The sequence below is a fragment of the Magnolia sinica genome, chromosome 3, assembly GCF_029962835.1.
Source record: "Magnolia sinica isolate HGM2019 chromosome 3, MsV1, whole genome shotgun sequence".
NCBI lineage: Eukaryota > Viridiplantae > Streptophyta > Magnoliopsida > Magnoliales > Magnoliaceae > Magnolia > Magnolia sinica.
The window spans coordinates 121648689-121671721 of NC_080575.1; the positions used below are offsets into that span (position 1 = coordinate 121648689).

The following is a 23033-nucleotide window of genomic DNA, read 5'->3' on the forward strand; positions in this document are numbered from 1 at the left end:
ATCAAGAACAGATCGGTTCTTACAAGTTTCCTCATCTGATTCGAAGCTTTATTTGGTTTTTTCATCGGGTTTTGCTCTATTCTCCTAAGATTTTTAAATTTTTCATCAATGGAGGAGGATCAAGAACAGAATCCATTACTCTCTCACCCAACAAGCTCGAGCTCGACTTGACTCGAACCACTAGATCGACTCGAACTTGACTTAACAGCTTTGGCAAACAAGCCAGGCTTCATTGTTGAGCTCAAGGTCGAACTCGAACTCAAGTACAGCATAGACAAGCCGAGCCGAGCTTGGCCCACCTCAACTCAACTCGGCTCGATGCCCACCTCTAAGTGCACATAATCTGCTCCAACACCTACATGGTAGATAAAGCTAGATGGGAGCAAGTTGGTGCAGCCAACCCCACATAAGACCTTGATGCACGTATTCTCTATCCATGCCGTCCATCCATTTTTACCGGATCATGAAGAAGATCTAAATATCAGGTGGACCATACTATAGGAAACAATGGTGATTGAATACTCTACCTTAAAAAACCTTTCTAAGCCCACAGTAATATTTTGCTAATTTTCATTTACCATCCAACTTATTGATAAGATCACATGAACATAGATGAAGGGGTAAAAAAACAAATATAATCTTGATCCAAAACTTTCGTGGCTTATTAATGGTCAATCACTACTGTTTCCTTTAGTATAGCGATCACCTGAGAATTAGATCAACTTCAATTTTGTCCTCATGCTTTAAAATAATAAGAAAAAACGGATGGACGCTCTGGATATATAGAATACATAGATCTCAAGTGGGCCCAATTACAAGGGCTGCACCGTCTTCGGTGAGGCCGGGCCACATGTAATTAATCCGCTCCCAAGTTGATGTGTCATAGGGTTAACTTATTTACGAGTACTTGAGTGTACCTCACGTTGATGGGCTACCATCCCCATGTTTGTTTGCTTTCACGCAGCGTCAATAGAGTATGCACAAGCTCTGTGGGGCCCATCATATTCTATATGGTAATCCACTCCATCCATCATGATGGGCCACAGCCTTGGAAACAATGTAAAATTTTTCCAAGCTTATTTTTATTGTCTTTATAAGCCACACCGGATTAATGTTTTTGATGAAAGATAAATACCATGATGGCCGGTGTTCCATCTCTAATCCTTGAAGTCATAGCAATCCACGCACACGCTGAAAACGTTTTGCAGAGTATTCCAGTCCATCAGCTTGGATACCGTCCTGGAACAACCAGACGCAGGTTTCATCTTATTACCAATTCAATGTCAGGAGTTATTTAACACTATGGAAGAATGAAACATTTGATGCACCGTGGCCTGAAAATTGTATAGGCGAGATGCCTTTACTTAAAATAAACTTACTAAATTGTGAAACTCGCAGGCTCTGACTCAGTCCCACGGCGACATTAATTGACTCAGTCCCAGTGACTCATATAATTGAACATGGTAATGAAATCTCAGCAAGAGATAGAAGAAAGATTTCTTCTATAGCTCTATTATTCGAATGAGATCAAAATCCTTAAATAATGAGTAGTCCAAAAAAGATAAGCCTAGCTAACCAAGGTAAAAATACACGTACAGTATATCACATCCATGTGGCAAAGCTAACTAACTACTATAGTGGCCTCATGGCCAAAGTTGGGTCTCGACTAAAACACAGTCACGACAAGTGATAATTAAGTTCAACCAATACTACAGAGACTATGATCAAAAATATTTTAGGAGCAAAGTAATGATCATGCTAAGTTGGCCTAATTTTACGACGCATCATTTACATTCATGCATATTAAACACGATGTCTATTACTAACATGTGGTAACTCAAGAGAAACTCATGTCCACGTAATAGAAGTAAAACGTGCGACAACCAACTCATGACGAACAACCGGCATATGTATTATCTGATGGGCTACGACTGTCTTCAAGTTTAAATGGTTATCTCCACATTAGCAGACATGATAATTAGTGACTATAAAGATCCATCTCCATGCAATTATCTTAAAATTCTATCAATATGAAGAATATCAAAGAGCTCCAATCTCTTACCAAACCTAACACATCAAATCATGACCAGGGAAAATTTATCATCTACACTATGATGCTAAACTAGCTTTAACATCAAAGTAGTATGATCCAGCCTGTCTATGCTAATACACTAGACTAGCCTAGAGTAAGAGCAATGTCATTAATTTCATTGTAGTTATGCCAATGGCACAAGAAAAGTCACTTTTACCGACGAAAGTTTTCGTCGCTAAAAGCCTTTTTCGTAAGACTTTTACCGACAAAAATTTTGGTTAGGCAAACTTCTGTAACTTTTACCTACGAAATTTGTCGTAGCCAAAAGTATTTTAGAAGACATTTACCTACGAATATTTTCGTAGCTAAAAATACATATAAAATTATTTAGAAGACTTCTACCTACGAATATTTTCGTAGCTAAAAAAACATAAAAAGACTTCTACCCACAAATATTTTCAATATTTATAAAACATATACCTGCGAATATTTTCGTAGTTAAAAACTATTTACAAAACTTTTAACATCTACCTACGAATATTTTCGTAGGTAAAAATATTTACAAATATTTTTCCACTTTTACTTCCGAAAATATTCGTAGGTAGAAAACGTGGTTGAGACTTTTCCCTATGAAAATTTTCATAAATAAAAATGTCTTTTTTTTTTCAATATTCCAGCACAAAATTCCTAATATTTATATTTCATCATATTCTTCCTTATATACACCTGTTACAATATATTTCATCATATTCTTCCTGATATACACCTATTATGTAATATACTTCATCATATTCACATTCACATCCATTTAAACCCAAAGTACGTAAATCCATCCAAACATAAACTACATCACGTAACGAATATCGCGTAATAAGAAAGGTTGTGTTTGGATGCTCAATTGACTTGCATTGCAATAATTCAAATCAAAGTGGAAATTACCAAACTGTAAAAGTCCACTGCATTCATAATGACAAACTAACCCCAACATCGAAAATATGAAATGGAACGACTTCTGCCTTGGTCTTTCACTCTACATTGAGTTGAGTTCTTGAAATTTAGTTCAATCAAGCATCCAAACGTGCCCTTAAGAGAGGAAGGCTAATGGGAAGTGTCATCAATGCTTACATTGTCCCTGTGACGCCTGTACTGATGTGGGTCATCTTATCATCATAGAGCTTAGCCAAACCAAAATCTAATATCTTTGGATTGAGATCTGTGTCGAGCAGAATATTACTGGCTTTGACATCCCTATGAACAATGTGAGGCTTGGATTCCTTGTGAAGGTAAGCAAGACCTCTTGCTGTCCCCAAACATATCTCAAAGCGGGTATGCCAATCCAGTTGCAATTTACTCTCTCCTACAAGGAAATGACAGCCATTAGCATTGAAATATAGTACAATCAAGCTCTCCTACATCTACATGTTACAGTAGGATTTTGAATTGTACTCTGTGTCCCATGCGCCACTGCTGGCATGTGGGTGAGAGGTCCAGGCCATTCCTTCAGTGCTAAGGATTAAAAAAATATCTTGATAACCCATAATTCATACAGAGAAATGCTTCAGTACTCTCAAAGCACTTTCAAGTTATAGCGCTCTTAGTTGCATCTATTCACTTGGATGGTCTAATCAGTCGATCTGAACTATCCATTTAAGTTTGGAAAAAAATTGATGGGGTTACAATGCAAAAACATCACTGATTGCATAATCCAGCATATAACTTCATTAAGAAAGGAGAGGACAGTAATGTACCAAAGAGAGCTTGATCGAGGCTCTTGTTTTCCAGATACTCATAAACAAGTAGCCGATGTGCTCCCTTGATGCAGCATCCGTGCAACTTCACGAGGTTTCGTTGTTGGACAGCAGATATAGCAGCAATCTCCGCTACAAACTGACTCTTTCCTTGGTGAGATGTTACTGAGAGTTGTTTCACAGCCACTATCCGCCCATTTAGTAATGTGCCTTGTGGTGCAAATTAGATCAATTGGTTTTCCTTAAGCATTTTTCATTTGGGAATTGTAGTAGTAGAAAAGTGTATGACAATTTCCATACACATACTCAACCTAAGGAATTGAATGATTTGGATGTGATGCAAACCATGGACCTGACGTGTAGTATTAAAGATGGCTGATGACCTAAATATCTCTCAAATTTGAAGATCCCAACCATTTGATCATTGTCTTTTGTTCCATTGAATGTGAACAATTGCCGGGGTTTTTTTATTTTCCTTTACCATCTTTTCATAGGTTGCATTTTTTTTTCCGTAGATTACCTATCAAGGGTTTGTGATTGTTCCATCAGGGAGTGGGCTTCCCTCATCTACAGTTGGGCCCCACATGCATGCAATCACCATACTGAGGCTCTGAACCATTTAAATCTAATGATCATTGTAGTTTACATAGAATAAAAACAAACTGACCTTAAAAACGGGGCCGAATCCACCCTGACCCAGCATATTTGTAGGATTGAAGTCTTGGGTGGCGGTCTTCAGTTCTGCGTAACTGAAAGTGTTTGGTCTGGTACCCATTCTTAAAAACTTTGCAAATGCACATAAAAATATAGGTTGCATTCATACATTCACTTCAATCCAATACATGGGCTTAGAAACACTTATACCATTAGCAGTTGAGGTTACATCTATTTTGATTGCTCATTGGATTTGAATGTATCTATTTTAGTAATCATAAGAAAAATTTAAGGAAATAAAAATATACCCGGTTGAAAAAAATTGAACCAAATGAATGGAATCGGCACATTTAGGGTGTGTTTGGATGTGCTATCAAATCGAATTGCAATCGTACATCTAATAAAGTGAAAAACATCATATTTTAGTTTCCTTAACATTCATATTGAGGATCTAGGGTTTGAATCGTTATCTCCTCTTGATCAGATAGAACACTTGCAATTCAATTGACTTGTGCATTCAAACACATGAGTAGGCCACATTTGGATTTTCCCATTTACCAAAGATATTTGATAGGGTACCACCAAAGCTAGTGGTCTGGAAAAACTTCAAACTATGATTTGGTGGTATATCCAAATGCACCAAAAAAAAAAAAGGAGTTGAGATTAGGATGTAGGTTTAGGTTTAGGGTGTTGAGAATATATTTAGGTTTTAGGTTTAGGTTTAGGTTTTAGTTTATAGGTTTAGGTTTAGGTTTTAGGTTTACGGTTAAGGTTAGGTTATAGGTTTTAAGTTTAGGTTATAGGTTTAGGTTTAGGTTTTAGGTTTACGGTTAAGGTTAGGTTATAGGTTATAAGTTTAGGTTATAGGTTAAGGTTTAGGTTATAGGTTTTGGTTTAGGTTAAGGTTACAGGTTTAGGTTTTGGTTTAGGTTTAGGTTTTAGATTTAAGTTAAGGTTATAGGTTTAGGTTTAAGTTTAGGTTATATGTTATAGGTTATAGCTTTAGGGAATTGAGAATAGGTTAAGGTTTAGGTTTAGAAAATCAGGTTCAGGTTTAGGTTTGGGTTTTCAAGTTTAGGTTTAGGTTTAGGTTAGAGAGTTGAGATTAGAATTAGGTATAGGTTTAGGTTTAGGGATTTGAGAATACATTTAGGTTTTAGGTTTAGGTTTAGGTTTTAGGTTATAGGTTAAGGTTAAGGTTAAGGTTAGGTTATAGGTTATAGGTTATAGGTTAACGTTTAGGTCATAGGTTTTGGTTTAGGTTAAGGTTGTTTAGCTTTAGGTTAAGGTTTAGATTATAGGTTTAGGTTAAGGTTTAGGTTTAGGTTATAAGTTATAGCTTTAGGGAATTGAGAATAGGTTAAGGTTTAGGTTTAGGAAATTGGGTTCGGGTTCGGGTTTAAGTTTCAGTTTTCAAGTTTAGGTTTAGGTTTAGGGATTTGAGAATACATTTAGGTTATAGGTTATAGGTTTAGGTTTAGGTTATAAGTGTAGGTTATAGGTTTAGGTTTAAGTTAGGTTATAGGTTAAGGTTTAGGGAATTAAGAATAGGTTAAGGTTTAGGTTTAGGAAATCGGGTTCGGGTTCGGGTTTAGGTTTGGGTTTTCAAGTTTAGGTTTAGGTTAAGGAGTTGAGATTAGGATTAAGTGTGGGTTTAGGTTTAGGGATTTGAGAATACATTTAGGTTTTAGGTTTAGGTTTAGGTTTTAGCAATTTATTCTTTCTTCTTAGCAATTGCTTCAAGTTCACATTCCTCCTGTACCTTCAAAACCTCTTGATAGGTTCTCATTTTCTCCTTCAAGTCATCATTCAACTTCTTCATATCCTTTTCAATGTTTAAAAGTTGCCACAAGAAGTGCTCTTCCTTCAAAGCGGTCTGCAGAAGAATATAATGACCAGAGTCCAATAAGCAATTTTATGAAGAAATTTCAATGTAAAAAGTCTGTGGAGAGTTGAGAGGGAAGATAAAATCAAATCTAAACTTCAAAAAATCAAATACAACAAATAAAACATTAATTTATATTCTAATCTAAAGCTATTTGTAGAAACAATCGAGAGATATTTGTACAAACAAAATGTTTGTCATGAGAATATTGAACAAAATTGACGTAAAATCCATACCTTGGAAATTTAAAAATGTCATAATTCAAAAATCTGAAAAAGAAAAGAAAATAAGAGAAGAAAATGTTCTTATCTACTGTTTACTTGAACCACGTTGTTTTCATTTGCGATCAGTCGAGCCTACAATGAAACCCAAGGTAAAACAATAAGGTCCCATCATATAATATTCACTACCTAATATGAAGACAAAACCATAATTAAGTGCTTCGAACAAACATTATAGAGATCAATCCAAGCAAGCCGGAAGCTGAATAGAAGGAAGAGGTTGATTACATACACAGATTTTTTATGTGCACTTCCATTTCCCCACAGTGGATCGAGCTGTTTAAAATGCCAACATTCCTTGCTCGGGTCATCTTTAGCTTCATTGTTCATCCAAAAAGACAAAAAGACACTTGATAGTTTTGTTCTTTCCATGCAAGTTAGAAACTCTTGGCATGGATACAACATCTAGTAAGAAGGCTCTAGTTTTATGGTTTCTGTGGTTGTTTCCTAGCTATAGAAATTCACTTTTAGCGGTAAGAAAGTAGGCCCCGCCATTATGAGCATGTATATTTATTCCCATGTGAAATTCACGTTTACATATCTGTCGCATCCTCCAGTGGAAAATGTACTGTAGCTGCAAGGGAATGAGTCAGCGAGAATAAGCAACCATTGTTATTATGACTATTGCATATGCGCCATATGCCAAAATGTGCAAGATGTAAGCTAGTCATCAGGTGGTCTTTGTCATGTCATTGCCTAAAAATGGTTGTTCTGCCTATATGTGACCCACCCTTCTACAACAAGAGAAGGGCTGTTGAAAAAGAAATGACAAAAGGTCCATCCTCAAAATACAAATGCAATAATGACCAAACTGGCCCCCTTTTTTTTTCAACCAGCGCAAACTTGCCCATCCTCAACATACATAGGATGTAACCTAGACCACACACTTACACATGCCATGCGGGCAAATGTGCCTGTAAGTAGCCTTCCCATCTATCATAACAAAAGCATGCAAAATTTACATGGGGTGGAAGGCCTCGGATAAATCAAAGAACTTCATAGCAACCCGACCTTCCATAGAGCCAAGGGCACTACCTACAGGTTGCAATCCAAGTTAGAAAGTATCGATACTTATAATTCATACTTGGACTTGTTTGAACAGATCCATACTTGGACCCCCAAAACTTGTGAAATATCAAAACATAGAACTGTCAGCTCAGTTGGACCTAACCAATTAAAGGATAGTAAATTGACAAGTAAATTGGCAATATTGGACTGTAGACTAAAAGAACAAACCACATTGGCAATAGCTATAGACTGCCCATGTCCCACGTGCTGCAAACTTAGTAATGATGTCATTTATCAGTGGAAAAGGAAGAAGATGTCAGGTGATCAAAATGCCAGATTACTACAATGGGAGCATGGTGCATCTGCATATGAAACCTCTACAGTCTTTAGTCCTAATATACTACTAAAAATTGATTTAGATCTAACTACATACTTGGATTTAACATTTTAAAACAAGATAGTCAAATCTTTCAAGACCTAAACGTTCATACTCAATCAATGTGCAAAACTGTCAATGATGGGTTTGATGAAGTTGTCCAGGCCTATTTGCAGTTATGTTATATTGCCACATTAGCTTCTGTATAAATGAGCAAGTTGCACAATCCATGTGGGTTGAACATATCTCAGCATATACATCACAGATTGTCCAAGTATTCCCCACAGTAGGAAGCATCAAAATGTACTACCAGGAAAATGTCATAACAGTTTGGTGGTGATGTGTACCAACCATTGGATAGGTCCCACCAAGAATGGTCTACATCCAACAACTTGTCCCATCAGTGAACATTTTCCCAATCAATTGACCGCGGCCAATAACCGGCTGAATGTTTAAGATTATTTGTTCATGAGATTTTCCTACCATGGCCAATTCAATGGACCCCACCAGACATTTCAGATCACAAACTATTGAGCATTGCCATGATCCATCAATTCAAACTAAGAACCATCACAGATCCCAACAACTCACCGCCTCCAAGCTTTCAAAACATTCCCCAACCAAACCCTAGTTCGAAAATCACATCAAGACAATGTAAAACCGAGGAATAGTAATCCCAAATGCTCCATTTTCAAAACCGTGTCAGATCTGAAGCGTTCACGCAACAGCCACATGAGAAATGCCCCTCAACCTGAAAATCTACTAGCACACCTGCACGTCCCTAAAAGAAAATCACAACCAATGACCTACACTCAACATGCACACATCATTCACATGATGAACGGTCCATCCCAATATACACACCACAGGACCACTCAATCGGCATCCTAGATCACTCACACGTGTGCCAAGGTAGCATTTACGGCATAGCCTGGAATAATCCGAAGAGGATCGAGGGTTATAGATGGAATTACTGTATATAAGAATCATTGTTGCCCGTTGTGAAACTTCTGTTATGGGTAGAAATGGAGGTGGCGTAGAGGCATTCGCTGCCTCCATGGACAATGAAAGTGTTGCCCTGCTCATGAATCTCAGGCCCGAGGAGTTGTGTTTGAGGGCATCTGTGGGAATGAGAGAGAAGGACAGAGCGTGAGAATGAAGGGAATGGAATGGATCTTCCATGCCATTTTCTCCCTCTTTTCATTGCAAGAAGATAGAGAGAGAGAGAGAGAGAGAGAGAGAGAGAGAGAGAGAGAGAGAGAGAGAGAGGGATTAGGGTTAGGGCGTTTCAGGCGGGAGGGGTTTGTGGGTTCCCTCTCTCAGGATAAGTGAAAATGCTAAACGAATTGGCGACTCTCCTTGTCACCAGCCTGGTGGCTGGTGGTCGGTGCTCTGTGGGCCCCACAATGATGTATGTTTTTCATCCATTCCGTTCATCCATTTTTATATATCATTTTAGTGCTTGATCCTAAAAATTAGAGAGATATAAATATCAGGTGGACCACACCACAGGAAAAGAATAGTGATTGGATATCCACCGTTAAAATCCTCCTAAGGCACATTGTACTGTTTATTTGACATCCAATCTGTTGATTAGGTCATACGGACCCAAATGAAGGGAAAATAAAAAGATTTGCTTGATCCAAAACTTTTATAGCCCCTAAAAAAAATTTTAATGGTCAACATTCAATTAAGACTGTTTCCTCTAATGTGGTCCACTTTAGATTGGGATATACCTCATTTTTTGGTCTCATATCATAAAATGATATAGAAAAATATATAGACCTCGTGGATGAAATACATACATCATGATGGGGCCCACGGAGCACTGACCACCAGCCATTGGCTGGTGGCAAGGGGAATAGCCAATCTGTGCAAGAGTCTTACTGAAGTGTTGTCACTAGTTATATGGGTTCTACCATGATGTGTGTTTTGTATCCACACCATCCATCAATTCGGAGAGATGTATGAATTGTATCCACACTATCCATTCATTTTTTTTTTTATATCATTTTAGATTATAGTAGATTATTAAAAAAAAAAAAAAGTAAACATCTACCTCATCAGTTAGATGCACCATTCCATGGTGGGCCCAGGGATTAAAAATCATGGTGGGGCCCACACCGCACCAACCACCAGCCATTGGATGGTGTAGGGGGAGTGGTCAATCTGTTTCCCTTATTTGTGGTGTGGTTGATTTAATCTTTGGATATGGTATGCCCAATATCTTTTTTAGTATGCTAAGGGTAATGAGTTTCAGTCGTATTCAAAACTCATGTGGGCCCCACCAAGTGCTTTTATATTTTTTAGGATGTCTGCAAATAGTTTTAATGGGTCGAGTCTAAGTGTAGGAGGACTTAGATTTGGTCCACGAAAGAAATGGCTGTGCTTGAACTGTACATTGGCTGTTTGCATTAACCACATTAGTTGTCCATGCATTGCCCCACTAGGGCCCATATGCTAAGATGATCTGATGATTAGGAACGTCCATGATTTAGGTTCGGTATTGTGAATGGAAATTGTTTATCAATAATATAAAAGATCTTGATGGGGCCCACGTGAGTTTTAGATGCCGCTGAAACTTGGTCTAACCTCTCATCCAAGTGGGACACACATAATGAGTAGGTTGGATATCTGAATCACATTTAGGCAGGCCCAATATGTGATTATGAATGTTTTAAAGAAACCTTTCTCTCCACTAAATTTAGGGCTTGTTTGATTTTCCAATTCAGAGGTAAAAGCAGTGTAACTGCATAATGATCATTTCCTTATGTATTTGTAGCACTCTTCCCTATATTTGATTTGACTGCTTACTTTTTATATACAGAAATCGAAAAGGCTACAAAATGGTTGTGGGCCCCACCGTGATGCATGTCGCTTATCCACACCATTGATCCATTGTGCCAGATGAATATATGGCATGAGCCAAAAAATGAGGCATATTCAAAACTCTAGTGGACCACGCCACAAAAAAAAAAAAAAAAAGTGAATCAAATACTTGTCGTTAAAAACTTCATAGGGCCATTGTTTCTTTTGGTGTGGGCCACTTGAGTGTTGGATCTACATAATTTTTCAGCTCATGTCTCAAAATGTAGTGATAAAACGGATGGACGGAATAGATGTGTCATATATGTCATAGTAAGGTCCAAAAATTTCAACTAGCACTTTTGAACGGTTTCCAAGGCAGGAATTTCTAAAAATTTCCAAACGGGTGAAAGGGTCATAATTACCCATTCACCTAGGATTTGCACTTGCAATGAGAAATCAAACGGGCCCTTAGGTGAGTTACTCATCATTACCCTTACTAAAGTAAATTCTGTGGGGCCCACCATTATTTATTTATTTTATCCACTTCATTAATCTATGTTAACAGATAATGAACATGTTGGATGTCAAATAAAATTATTGTGGACCCATGGAAGGTATCAACAGTTGAAATCATTATTCCACACTATTTTAAGTGGCATGGTCCACTTGACTTTCGAATTTACTGAAAATTGGAGATCAACCCACGCTGTTCATCCATTTTTCGAGATCATTTTAGAGAATTTTTTCTAAAAAATGAATCATATCCAAAGATTAAATGGATCACACCACAAATAAGGGGAACAGATTGGCTACTCGCTCTTACACCATCCAATGACTGGTAGTTGGTGCTTTGCAGGCCCCATGATGTATGTGTTTAATCCATGCCGTCCATTTATTTTTAAAGATCATCTTACGGCACGAGACAAAAAATGAGGCATATCCCAATATGAAAAGGACCACATTATAGGAAATAGTGTTGAATGAGCATCAACCATTTAAAACATTTTGGGGGGCCATGAAAATTTTGGATCGAGATGATTTTTGTTTTTCCCTTTCATCTAGGCCCGTATGACCTAATAAACAGACTGGATGTCAAATAAACAATACAGTTGGCCTTACGGCGATATTAATGATGGATAACCAATAACTATTGTTTTCATGTGGTGTGGTCCACTTGAGATTTATATACCTCTAATTTTACCATGATGTATGTTTTATATCCACACCTTCCATCCACTTGGAGAGAACGTTTTAGGGCAAAATCCAAAGCATGAGTTAAATCCAAAGCTCCAGTGAACCCCAGCACAAAAAACAGTGGGACAGTGGTGCTCCCCATTAAAAACTTCTAAAGGCCACAAAATTTTTATATCAAGGTGATATTTATGTTTTCCCTTATTTCATGTATTTTTAACTTTTAAACAAGTTGAATTTGAAATAATCATTAAGATGGGCATTAAGATAGGTTCAACAGTGGGAATCACTCTCCCAACTGTTTTGTGGTGGGGTCCACTACAGATTTATATCTGCCTCATTCTCTGGTTCATGACTTAAAATGATATCTCAAAATGGATGGACGGTGTGGATATAACAAATACATCAGACTGGGGCCCACAGAACTTGGTGACGTCAGTCAAAGTAGGGCGTCCCATAGACGCCCTACTCCCAACGCCACTCCCTCTCTCTCTCTCTCCGTCTCTCTCGCCCCTCTCCCAGCGCTCACGCATCCTCTCCCTCCTCTCTCTCACTGACTCTCTTCCTCTCTCTCTGATCTCTCGACCCTGTCCCCTCTCTGTCTCTCTCGCATCCTCTACCTCCTCTCTCTCTCTCTCTGTATCTCTCTTCCTCTCTCTCTAATCTCTCTGTCGCTGACCGTTGCCGAACGCCCTACCCACGCACGCCCTCTCTATCTCTCTCTGAAGCTCGGTTAACCGTGAGGTATCTCTCTCTCTCTCTCTCAATCTCTCTCAATCTCAGTACCGATTTAGGGATTTGGGGATTTAGGGATTTAGGGTTGGATGTCAAATAAACCTTACATTGGACCCTAGGAAGTTTTTAATGGTGTCCACGGACCCTACGTTGGGTTTTTAATGGCAAATATCTCAATCTCTCTCTCTCTCTCTCTCTCTCTCAGGTAAGCTAAAATCACCAGATACTGCTTTGATTCTCATTTCCTTTGTTGGGTTTGTTTTCGAATTTGAAATGATAGGAGAAATTTTCAGGTTTGTTTTTTTTCTCTCATTTATGTTGCGATTTCTGCTTCTTATTATTGTTTGGATCGAAGAACAGTAGTTTTCGAGATTTCTTTTTCTTTTTTTGCTTTTTCGAGCACATCATGTTTGGATTTTTGTGTTGGTTGCTTGATATGGATGAATTATGTTCTGGGTATTTTTCGGTTTTTTTTTTTTTTTTTTTTTTTGTTGATTTTATGGGTTTTGTATTTGGAATGTGCTGAGATAATGTTACTGGATTAATTATAATCTGGGTATTTTTCATTTTCTGTTGTTTTTATGGGTCTTTTGTTGTTTTTTATGGGTATATATGGTCCATTTAAGCAACGCCACTGGATGATTGTTTCGGATTTCATACACATTTACCACATTTAGAAATGGTAACTTTGATACAAAAAAAAGACAAAAAAGGAAAAAAAAAAAAAAAGAAAGAAAAGAGAAGAAAAGAAAAGAAAGGTAACTAGTAAACTACGTCAAGTGTTCTAGGTTTTATCTTTCTCCAGCAGTTGTTTCATGAGAAACCCTTGTTTGGATTCTCATGTTGATGGCCAGAAAAATCGGATATGGATAATTTCTGATCTGGGTATTTCATTTCGAAACTTTTCCATGGGGTACTCTTGAAAGTGTGCATGGGGGTGTAAGAGTGCCTGTGTTCTCACATTTCAAAAAAGAAAAGAAAAAAAGGAACCATTAATCAGTTTAGCTTGTGTTTGGCTCAGCCTCTGAGAACATTAATATGTGATTTTGGATTTCTACTCTTACACTATTACTAGAAAATCCAAAAACAGTTAAATGATATTGATGTGGATTTGAAAGAACTCTTTTGTTTTTTCCTAATACAACACAAAACATCCCCATTTTGTGATTCTTGGAAATCTACTAAGAGTAGAAATTCCAAAATCACAAATTAGTATAGCCACAAGTGCAGCTTTTCACTCAATTTTAAATGATGAAAATGTGTCCTACTATTATAATGAGGACGGAGCCCTCAAAATGCAGTTATGTTTCTTTTGACTCCAACTGAGTGTAAGGTGGTTTCAACATGGAGATCATTTGAATGCACAATTCAATTGAACTGTGTTTGGCTCAGCCCATTAGAAGAATACTTTATTTTGTTCAGATTTAAATACAGGCTTATGGACTAAAAAAAACACTCTCAATTTAAATACAGGCTTATGGATCATTTTGATGGTATGAGAATGTTCAGATTTGCTTACATTGCAGTTTTAGAAAGAAAAAACTTACCAACAGAATGTGGCTTAATTGGTATGCCAGCAATTTATTTTGTTCAAGGAGGAGGTAATTCCAACAGAGTGTTATTGTTCAAGAATGAGGCTCCGCTGTCCTGTCCAGCAGAGGCAGAGGAACATTTATTTCTAATTCATTTCCTTCAGCCACAAACACAAACTTTGCAAGGTTCAACTCTCTTTATTAAACCATTTTGGTTTGTACTTGAAAAGCAAGCTGCTTTTATTCTTGTCATGGATGATTTGTTTGGATGCACAGTTGATTGCAAGAATATGATGTTATTAAAAAAATCTCGTCTCTTGATTGAGCTGAATATTTACATTCATTTCTTGTGTGTGTGTGGAAAGCATTTGATATATGGGTGTTCAGTTGAACATAATTGCAATAATTCAATCTGTTGGGTCATCCATGTAATCGAAAATTACAGTGAGTCTACGATTCTAAATTGCAATAATTGCATTCTTCGGTCATAGCATTCACTTCTAATCCCATCCTTCCTCGCCTTGCCATTCATCTATCTCAACATCCTTGTTTAGCTACACTCATTATATAAACATTTTGCTGTCTAACATTCTGTTCTATAAAAGCATGGCTGATCTGACAGCTGTCCTATAAAATCTCCCCTTCATTTTGATTGGTATGCAGGGATTGCATAAACTTCTTAAGCTCATCTCTCTTCCATCTACCTTCTCTAATTCAATGAGCAACATTCTTCTCAATCTCTTTGTTGTCATGAATTATTGACCCAAGATGTCAGAAATGGTCATTTTGGGTTACCTTGTGGCAATCAATCTTAATTAATTCCTCACTTTGCACTCATATCATTACTAAATTGCTAAAATTGCATTCCACAAACTCTATTTTTATCCCATCGTTTTTGAACCTTTAGATTCTGAAACATCCCTCCATATTTCCAACTTTTAGGCATATATAGGACAAATTAGGATGGCACATTAAAATACCCATATTGATGCGCATATTTACAAAATGTTCCATTGGACCTAGATTCATGTTAAGTTGAAATTATTAAAAAATAACCCTAAAATGTTTGTCATGGTCTTCATTTTGGAGTTCTATGATTAGCTACTGGGATTATATAATTTAGGATACCTTATTTAGAGAGGTTTGCTTAGCCCACGTGCATGTACAAGGTTCCCATCCACAAGCCACTACATGTCTCAGTTCAGCATAAGGGAACAAGATCCAAGCCGTCGATTAGATGGGTCTGGCCTTTTTGATGATCTGGTTCAACAAACGAGTTTTTGAGGCCACAATGTTAGAAATAGGCAGATGGCCGAGCAGAACCTTGCCTAGTTTTTGTAGCCATCAATTTGTCTCATAAACTGTGGCCTATTGCCTGCGTAATAAGTGAATCGGCTAGATATTTTGGCCAAGGCATTGTTACAGTGGGAATCTTGTGCCAATATGCCATGATTGCATGTAGATGAGCTGCCTTGTACATGCCTGCAGGCTTAGTGACCCTCTTATTTAGATGGTCACATTTCTATTGAATGCAGACATAAAAAGCGTGAGATTGGTTCGTGCTGAAAAATGGATCTCACTTTCAAGGCTTGGTGACTTCTGCCTTTACATCATTCCCATTACCTATTTTTTTTTCAGATTGTGAAGGAGACTTGGGTACGGGCTGGACGGTGTGTTAGGGATTTCACTCTCTACATTGGCTCCCTTGGGACAGCATTCTTACTTTTCAAAGCATACGAAGTCACCAAGAAAAAGAATGATCTCAATCTCTGCATTGAAATTGTGAGGGCCTGTGATACTGCTTCACGAGTATCAGGGTACTTGTGTGAATCTTTTTCTTAGTTAATTTCGTATATCTTTCACCTATCTTACTCGATTGATGTGAATCTTTGCATATGTACAATATCTAGGCTATCTCTAAAATGATTCTGAAGAATGTTTATTATGAGAAATCATTGAAAAACTCTGCATTGATCTTTCAAAATAAAATAAAAAATATGCATTATCTGGGTGACTATATGGTGTAATAACTAACGATCTTGGGATATGCTGTGGATTGTGCGTGAAAGGAGCCTCTAGAAGGAGCATTTTGTTTTAAGGTGGACCTTGATGGGTATTGCACTATTATCATCTTGCTGCTTACTGTGTGCATCTTTTTATATGCAGACATGTGACATTCATCTGTGGTCGGGCTGGTGTGTGCACCCTTGGTGCCGTGGCTGCAAAGAACGCTGGGGATCATGCACTGCTCAACCACTACCTATCCTAGTTCAAAGCGGTAATGCTTTGAAAAGTTGTTGGCTAGAAAGTTCGTAATGGTAGCCTTCTCGAGCCGAAAAAGATATTTATGCGATAGTAAACCATTGTTTCTTTGTTTGGAATTCTAAATGCTTATTGGTTACCCTTGTAACTCTTGTGTACTATCCATTTTTTGTTCCTCGTTAGATGTACTACCTCATTTGGCCATCACTTCTCTTGGGGGTTTCTGGACTGTGTATGAATTGCCACTTCATAGGGTATGGTCGTGAAGGAAATCATCAAGGATGGAATACGATTAGCCAACAAGGGTAGTTGCCCATTGATGTACGTAGCATTTATTTTGGTCCAATAAAGTCAATTCATCAGAATCCTTTGGGTTGTTTTTCTGAATCTTCATCTTTGTCTCATCAATGCCTCTTCTATTTATATTCCTTTTTTTTTAAAAAATTTAATTTTTCTGTCCTTCCAATTTCGTCCTTGGTATTTATTTAATTTCTTTTCTATGGAATTTTTTGATGTTGGTTTTCTTTTCTTCTCTTTTCCATCTTTGTGTCTATATTTCTCAGTTTATCTTATATGGAGGCTTTCTCAAACATATGTTGAGTTGCTGGAAATCCAAAACTCAATGATGGTGGAAGAGCACGTTGTCTCATGTGAAGCTCCAATCCAAAATGAGTAAGTTGCAGGACAGTCCACAAAGTGAGTGAGGTTATGAGAAGCTATCACCAGACTATCATACTATCATATCCATCTGATTTATGGGCTGCATATAGGTGGTTATACCAATGACCCTATAAAAATAGAGATCTGAAAATACCCAAGAATTCTTTTATTAGAGACGGTACTGTTATTACTCCTTGGTCATTGTGACTTGTGATTAATGACCTTTTTATATATAATACATTGTCAATGATGATGAGGAACTGGTGAGGGCCTCACAAGCATTGTTGTGTGAAAGTAACACAGTTTTGAAATAGTGATCGCTCAGTGGTCATCAAGGACTGGATAAAGCTCCACAGGTAAAATCTGGATCTTCTTCGATTGTTTCGTTTGTTTCTTTTAACTATTTAACCATGCATTGTTGAATTCTTCCAATGGGGTTAGAGGCCTTATAGTCAATCCTTGGTGTGGCATGTGGGTGTGTTTAACTTAGATGTAAATATTATCAAGTAATTCAAAATGAGCAGAAGTAGGCATAACCTGTTTTTCCATAGGGTCGCCCAGACGCTTGAAAATGGTGTTTTGTTGTTATAGGTTGGCCTCAAGTACAATGAGTCAGTAGTAATAGTGGTAACTGGATGCCCCAATGATTGTGCCAGGCCTTATATGGCTGAGCTTGGACTGGTTGGCAATGGACCCAACAGATAATGGGTATTTCACATGCTGATTTTTTCAGAAACTATGGATCAATGTTTGGGTTATAAAGAAGTGTTCTGTAGCAGACATCAGAGTGCAGCATGTGACAATTACCACTGTGGGTCCACTGGCATGGACATGCTGCAACAGGACATTGTCGCATCCGAATGCATCATGCCCTTCCATTTTTTCCATCAAATGCTCTCTTTTTCGCCAATGGTAGGCCCTTAATGCAAATGGAAGATTTGAACCCAACAAATAAGATAAACATGAAGGATAATGATTTCTTCATTATCCACACCGTTGATCCATTGTGCCAGATGAATTTATGGCATGAGCCAAAAAATGAGGCATATCCAAAGCTCTAGCGGACCACGCCACAGAAAAAAAAGAAAAAGTGAATCAAATACTTGTTATTAAAAACTTCTTAGGGCCATTGTTTCTTTTGGTGTGGGCCACTTGAGTGTTGGATCTACATAATTTTTCAGCTCATGTCTTAAAATGTAGTGATAAAATGGATGGACGGAACAGATGTGTCATATATGTCACAGTAAGGTCCAAAAATTTCAACTAGCACTTTTGAACTGTTTCCAAGGTAGGAATTTCCAAAAATTTCCAAACGGGTGAAAGGGTCATAATTACCCATTCACCTGGTATTTGCACTTGCAATGAGAAATCAAAATGACCCTTAGGTGAGTTACCCATCAATGTGGACCTTTAACCAACATTGCTCCCGAGGAATGACACTCATAGGGTCAATCGTATAATGGGCCCACGGCCTCATACAAGGGCCTAATATACATCATCATGGGCTTCACTTAAGAGGCATATACGCATCACATTGGGCCAAGTCGAATGGGCCGATTTGAATGGGCTGATCAAATGGGCCGAATCAAATGGGTCGAGTCAAGTGGGCTGATTCAAATGGGCCGAGTCATCCATAGTTAGAGATCATTATAGAGCATAAAAAAATGAATCATATCCAAAGGATCATCTAGACCATACCACAAATGGCAGTGGTGATAATGATTCACACTGTTAAAAAATTAGATGGCCCACCATAGCATTTATTTCCCATACAGATTGTTCATAAGGTCACAAAGACCTGAACAGTGAGGGAAAACAAAATATCATATTGGTTCAAAACTTCTGTAACCCAAAAGGGGTTTTAATGGTGGGTGTTTAATCCACTGTTTTCTGTAGTGTGGTCCACATGATACCAGATTTGTCTTATTTTCAGTCTCAAGCCTTGAGACAAGCTTGCTAGATGAATGGACGGTTTGGCTGGATCACATACATTAGGGGTGGGGTCCACGTATGTGGCCCAAGCCTTGAGACAAGCTCGCTAGATGAATGGACGGTTTGGCTGGATCACATACATTAGGGGTGGGGTCCACGTATGTGGCCCACCAGAGATGTGAATCTGCTTCATTTTTTTTGGTCTCAAGCCTATGACGAGCTCACCAAATGAATGGACAGTGGTGTGCTGGCTCCCACACGTTTAACAAATGACGGTCAGGATATCAGTGCTACATCATGGTCAGGGCCCACATGGCACCGTCCAAATGGACGAAGCAGATACGAATTATACATCAAGGTAGGGCCCTACACGTGATAGCTAGCCCCACCGTCCTTACCTTAGGACGGTGGGGATACAACCCATACATCACGGTGTATCCACACCCACATCCAGACTGCTGGACGGTTTGGATCAATGATATGGACGGGGTGGGTATACAATACATACACCAGGATGGGTCCCACATAGGTGGGCCATCCCACTTCTCTCTCTAAATATAATATATTATATTATATAATATTAATTGTTATATTTTATATTATTATTATTATTATTATTATTTTTTATGCTAGTCATCCAACGTCCTGGACGGACGGCTGGATGTAGGACCAGGGCATCAGGGGCCCACCGTCCTTAACGTATGGACGGTGAGGGTAGATCACATGCATCATGGTGGTGCCACGGGGGTGGGCCACCATGATTTGGATCAAGGTAATATTTGTGTTTTCCCTCCGTCCAGACCCAGTGGACAGTCTGGATGATCTAAACATCACGTGGGCCCCACGTTTTCATCAATTGATATTTGAGTTCTCTTCAACTGGGCCTATCCAGACGGACAGGCCAATGGGCTTGCCGTTGGACAGTCTAGCAAGGTGGGCCGATATATGGATGGCATTGATATATTACGTACTTCATGGTGGGCCACACACACATACTAGGTGGGCCACACACACCTCCTTATCATCATCACCATACAAAGGAAGAGAGAGAGAGAGAGAGAGAGAGAGAGAGAAACGATGATGGAGGGACCCCGACGGTAGATCACTCACCTATCGGCCTCCTTCTTTAGCTCCTTGGACTCTTATGCTCTTTGCCTTTTATTTTAATGGAGGTTGATGGAGAATGAATGGTTGAGATGGAAGATGATAGGGTGGGAAAGTGGGCCACACTTGTTTTTGGGAGAGAGGACTTGGACGTTGGAAGCTCTCATGGGAATTGGAAGATTGCTTAGAGAACGAGAGAGAAAGAGAGGTGATAGATTGATATGGGATGGGTGGAATGGGTGTTGTAAGGAAGGGGATGAAGAGGTATGGATTTGTTTGAAATTTTGATAAAAAAGGGATGGGTAGGGAGAGAGTTGACTTGTGGAAAAGGAGTGAGTGTTTGTACTTGAGTTAAGGTGATGTTGCATGGGGTATGGGTGGTGTACTTAACTTGATTTGATGTGATGGGTTGTAGAGATTCTCTTAGAATTTGCAATGTCTGACGTTTCTTCGGAATAAACAGGAGCCCACATCTCCTGGCCCGGGTATCGGATCGGTGCGCGAGTCACGGCTTTGGAACCGCGGCGATGGCGCAGTCGCTAGGGTACAAGTTTCGGGTCGAGCCAACTTTGGTATGCAGGACTCGGCTTAGGATCACGCGCAAACATCGGATACAGGTCGAGAGTTACCAGAATTCGACTTGGAGGACCGCGGAAGCCTACGGAATGGTACGGTCTAAGATACGGGTCTTACATCAGATGTGGACGAGGCTTCAGTCCGAGGCTTGTGGATTCCTAAATGTGGGGCCCACTGGTGTTTTTATCTGATAACCGGGCTATTCATTTGTTTTCCCATCTCATTTTAAGGAATGAGCCCAAAAATACAGCAGATCCAAATCTTAGGAGGATCACACCACAGGAAACAGTGGTGATCAAACACTTCACCATTTGGCCTGAGCTGCTCACCGAACCGAGCCGAGCTGAGTTCGAGCTAAGGTCAGCTAGTGGCCGAGCCGAGTTGAGTTCGAACTGAGGTCAGCTAGTGGCCAAGCCAAGCCAACTCCACTCGGTTCGACTTGATGTACACCCCCACTTGGAAGCAAGTTGGGGCCACCTTTTTTTTTTTTTTTTGCCACACGTACACACATCCCTGAGAGCCAAGAAACTTAGAAGAAAAACACCAAGCAGCCCCAGGGCCATTATGCGTCTTGCCGGTTCTGAGCTAGGTGTGTTCGTCTCTAATTTTATATTCTTGGTTGGATAATAGGATACAATTTGTCTTAGCAGCATAAGCAGTGGACAGTTGACTGGAGCAGTCCATCTGACTGGGTGCTATTTTGGATGGGCCATGATGCCAAAATCACGCTTTGATCTTGACCATTGTCTCTCTTTTTTTTTTTTTTTGTTCCTTCTTTCTTTTCACCATCTGTTTGAATACAAACAACATATTTGTGATCCATGTTAGGGCTGGATTTGACATTTTAGGCCTGTTAACTCATCTGGATTTGACATTTCCAACTGTCCATGTACGGCCCACTTGATGACTGCGTTTTCATGGTGGCTACTCCTGGTGAATGGCTAGGATCTTGTGCACATGTGCCACATTGGCATTTATAATCCAAGATTCTTTAGCAAACAAGTGCTACTATTTATAACTTTTCAAAAAATACAACTGTTTGTCTTTATATGCAACGAAGTAAAGAAAGCAGAATTTGCATCTGGAGGATGAATATTTGCTTGAAATAGTAATAGAATCCTAATCTGTTTTCTATGTTTCTAGTTGAAGGGATAGCTAATCAATCCTGATCAGAAACTTCTCAGAAAATCGGACGCGGATTGCGTCCTACCCCCGCCCGGACGGTAATCCATCCAGGCAGGGCTATGTGGGGCCCACCATGATGTAAGTGTTTTATCTACACCGTTAATCGTTTTTCTCATATCATTTTAAGTTATGAGCCAAAACATGAGGCAGGCAAAGGGATTAAATGGACCACAAAGTGGGATTTAACGTCTACTATTAAAAACTTCTTGGGAGCCGGAGAAGTTTCGGATCAAGCTGACATTTGTTTTTTCACTTCATCCATGTCTACATGGCCTTATTAATAGGTTGTATGGTACAAAACATAACGGTGGCCCTTGGAAAGGTTTCAACGGTGGGGTGTCATTATCACTGCAGCTTCCTTTGGTGTGGTCCACAGGAGCTGTGGAGCTGCCTCATTTTCTGGATCCTATTTTAAAATGATCTGAGAAAAATGATTAACGGTGCAGATAAAACACTTACATCATGGTGGGCCCCACATAGCCCTGCCCAGACGGATTACTGTCTGGGCGGGGGTAAGACGCAATCCGCGTCCCAGAAAATCATCTGTTTCAGACTCTCTCTCTCTCTCTCTCTCTCTCTCTCTCTCTCGTTGCTTTGGGGAAGATCTCTTCACTCAGAATATGGAAGAACTTCTATCCAAACAAGGCTGAAAACTCAAACAATTGGTGGGATCTAAACTACAAAACAGAACCCAACAAATCTTAAAAACACAATCAGATTTGGTTTCAACCAAATAATCCAAGATGGTTATGATTGAACTACAAATTGGTATAAATGTGTTCAATTCCCCAACATTCTTGGCACTGTTGGACAGGTTGGAGCGCAAACAGAGACAAAACTGAAAGAGAAGAAGTTGAGAGTAGAAGATGCTCTTAATGCATCCATGAACACAAATGATTTAGCATTACTGCCATAATGACAGTGTTAACAGTTGGAAGTGGGCGTCCATTCTAACTGTTTCCTATGGTGCGGCCCACCTGAGTTTCTCCGTTTCTTTTTTTCCTGCAGAGCGTATTGGGAATTATACTTGGAGGCGGAGCTGGTACCTGCTCGTACCGTCTCAC

The 23033-nt window shown here is 39.0% G+C and overlaps 2 long non-coding RNA genes across 3 annotated transcripts; one reads left to right on the forward strand and one right to left on the reverse strand.

The window, feature by feature from the left end:
• Positions 1-2963: 2963 nt before the first annotated feature.
• On the reverse strand, positions 2964-5148 carry LOC131238739 (uncharacterized). Its single transcript, XR_009168031.1, has 2 exons — positions 3781-5148; positions 2964-3389 (listed from the first exon to the last, which is right to left on the reverse strand). It is a non-coding gene; the product is annotated as an uncharacterized LOC131238739 (long non-coding RNA).
• Positions 5149-14300: 9152 nt separating this feature from the next.
• LOC131241034 (uncharacterized) lies at positions 14301-17985 on the forward strand. Of its 2 annotated transcripts, none has more exons than XR_009168930.1 (4): positions 14301-14436; positions 15889-16067; positions 16417-16833; positions 17076-17985. It is a non-coding gene; the product is annotated as an uncharacterized LOC131241034 (long non-coding RNA). The 2 variants fall into 2 exon arrangements; XR_009168931.1 differs by having other exon boundaries at positions 14302-14436; positions 16417-17350; positions 17476-17985.
• The last annotated feature ends 5048 nt before the right edge of the window (positions 17986-23033 follow it).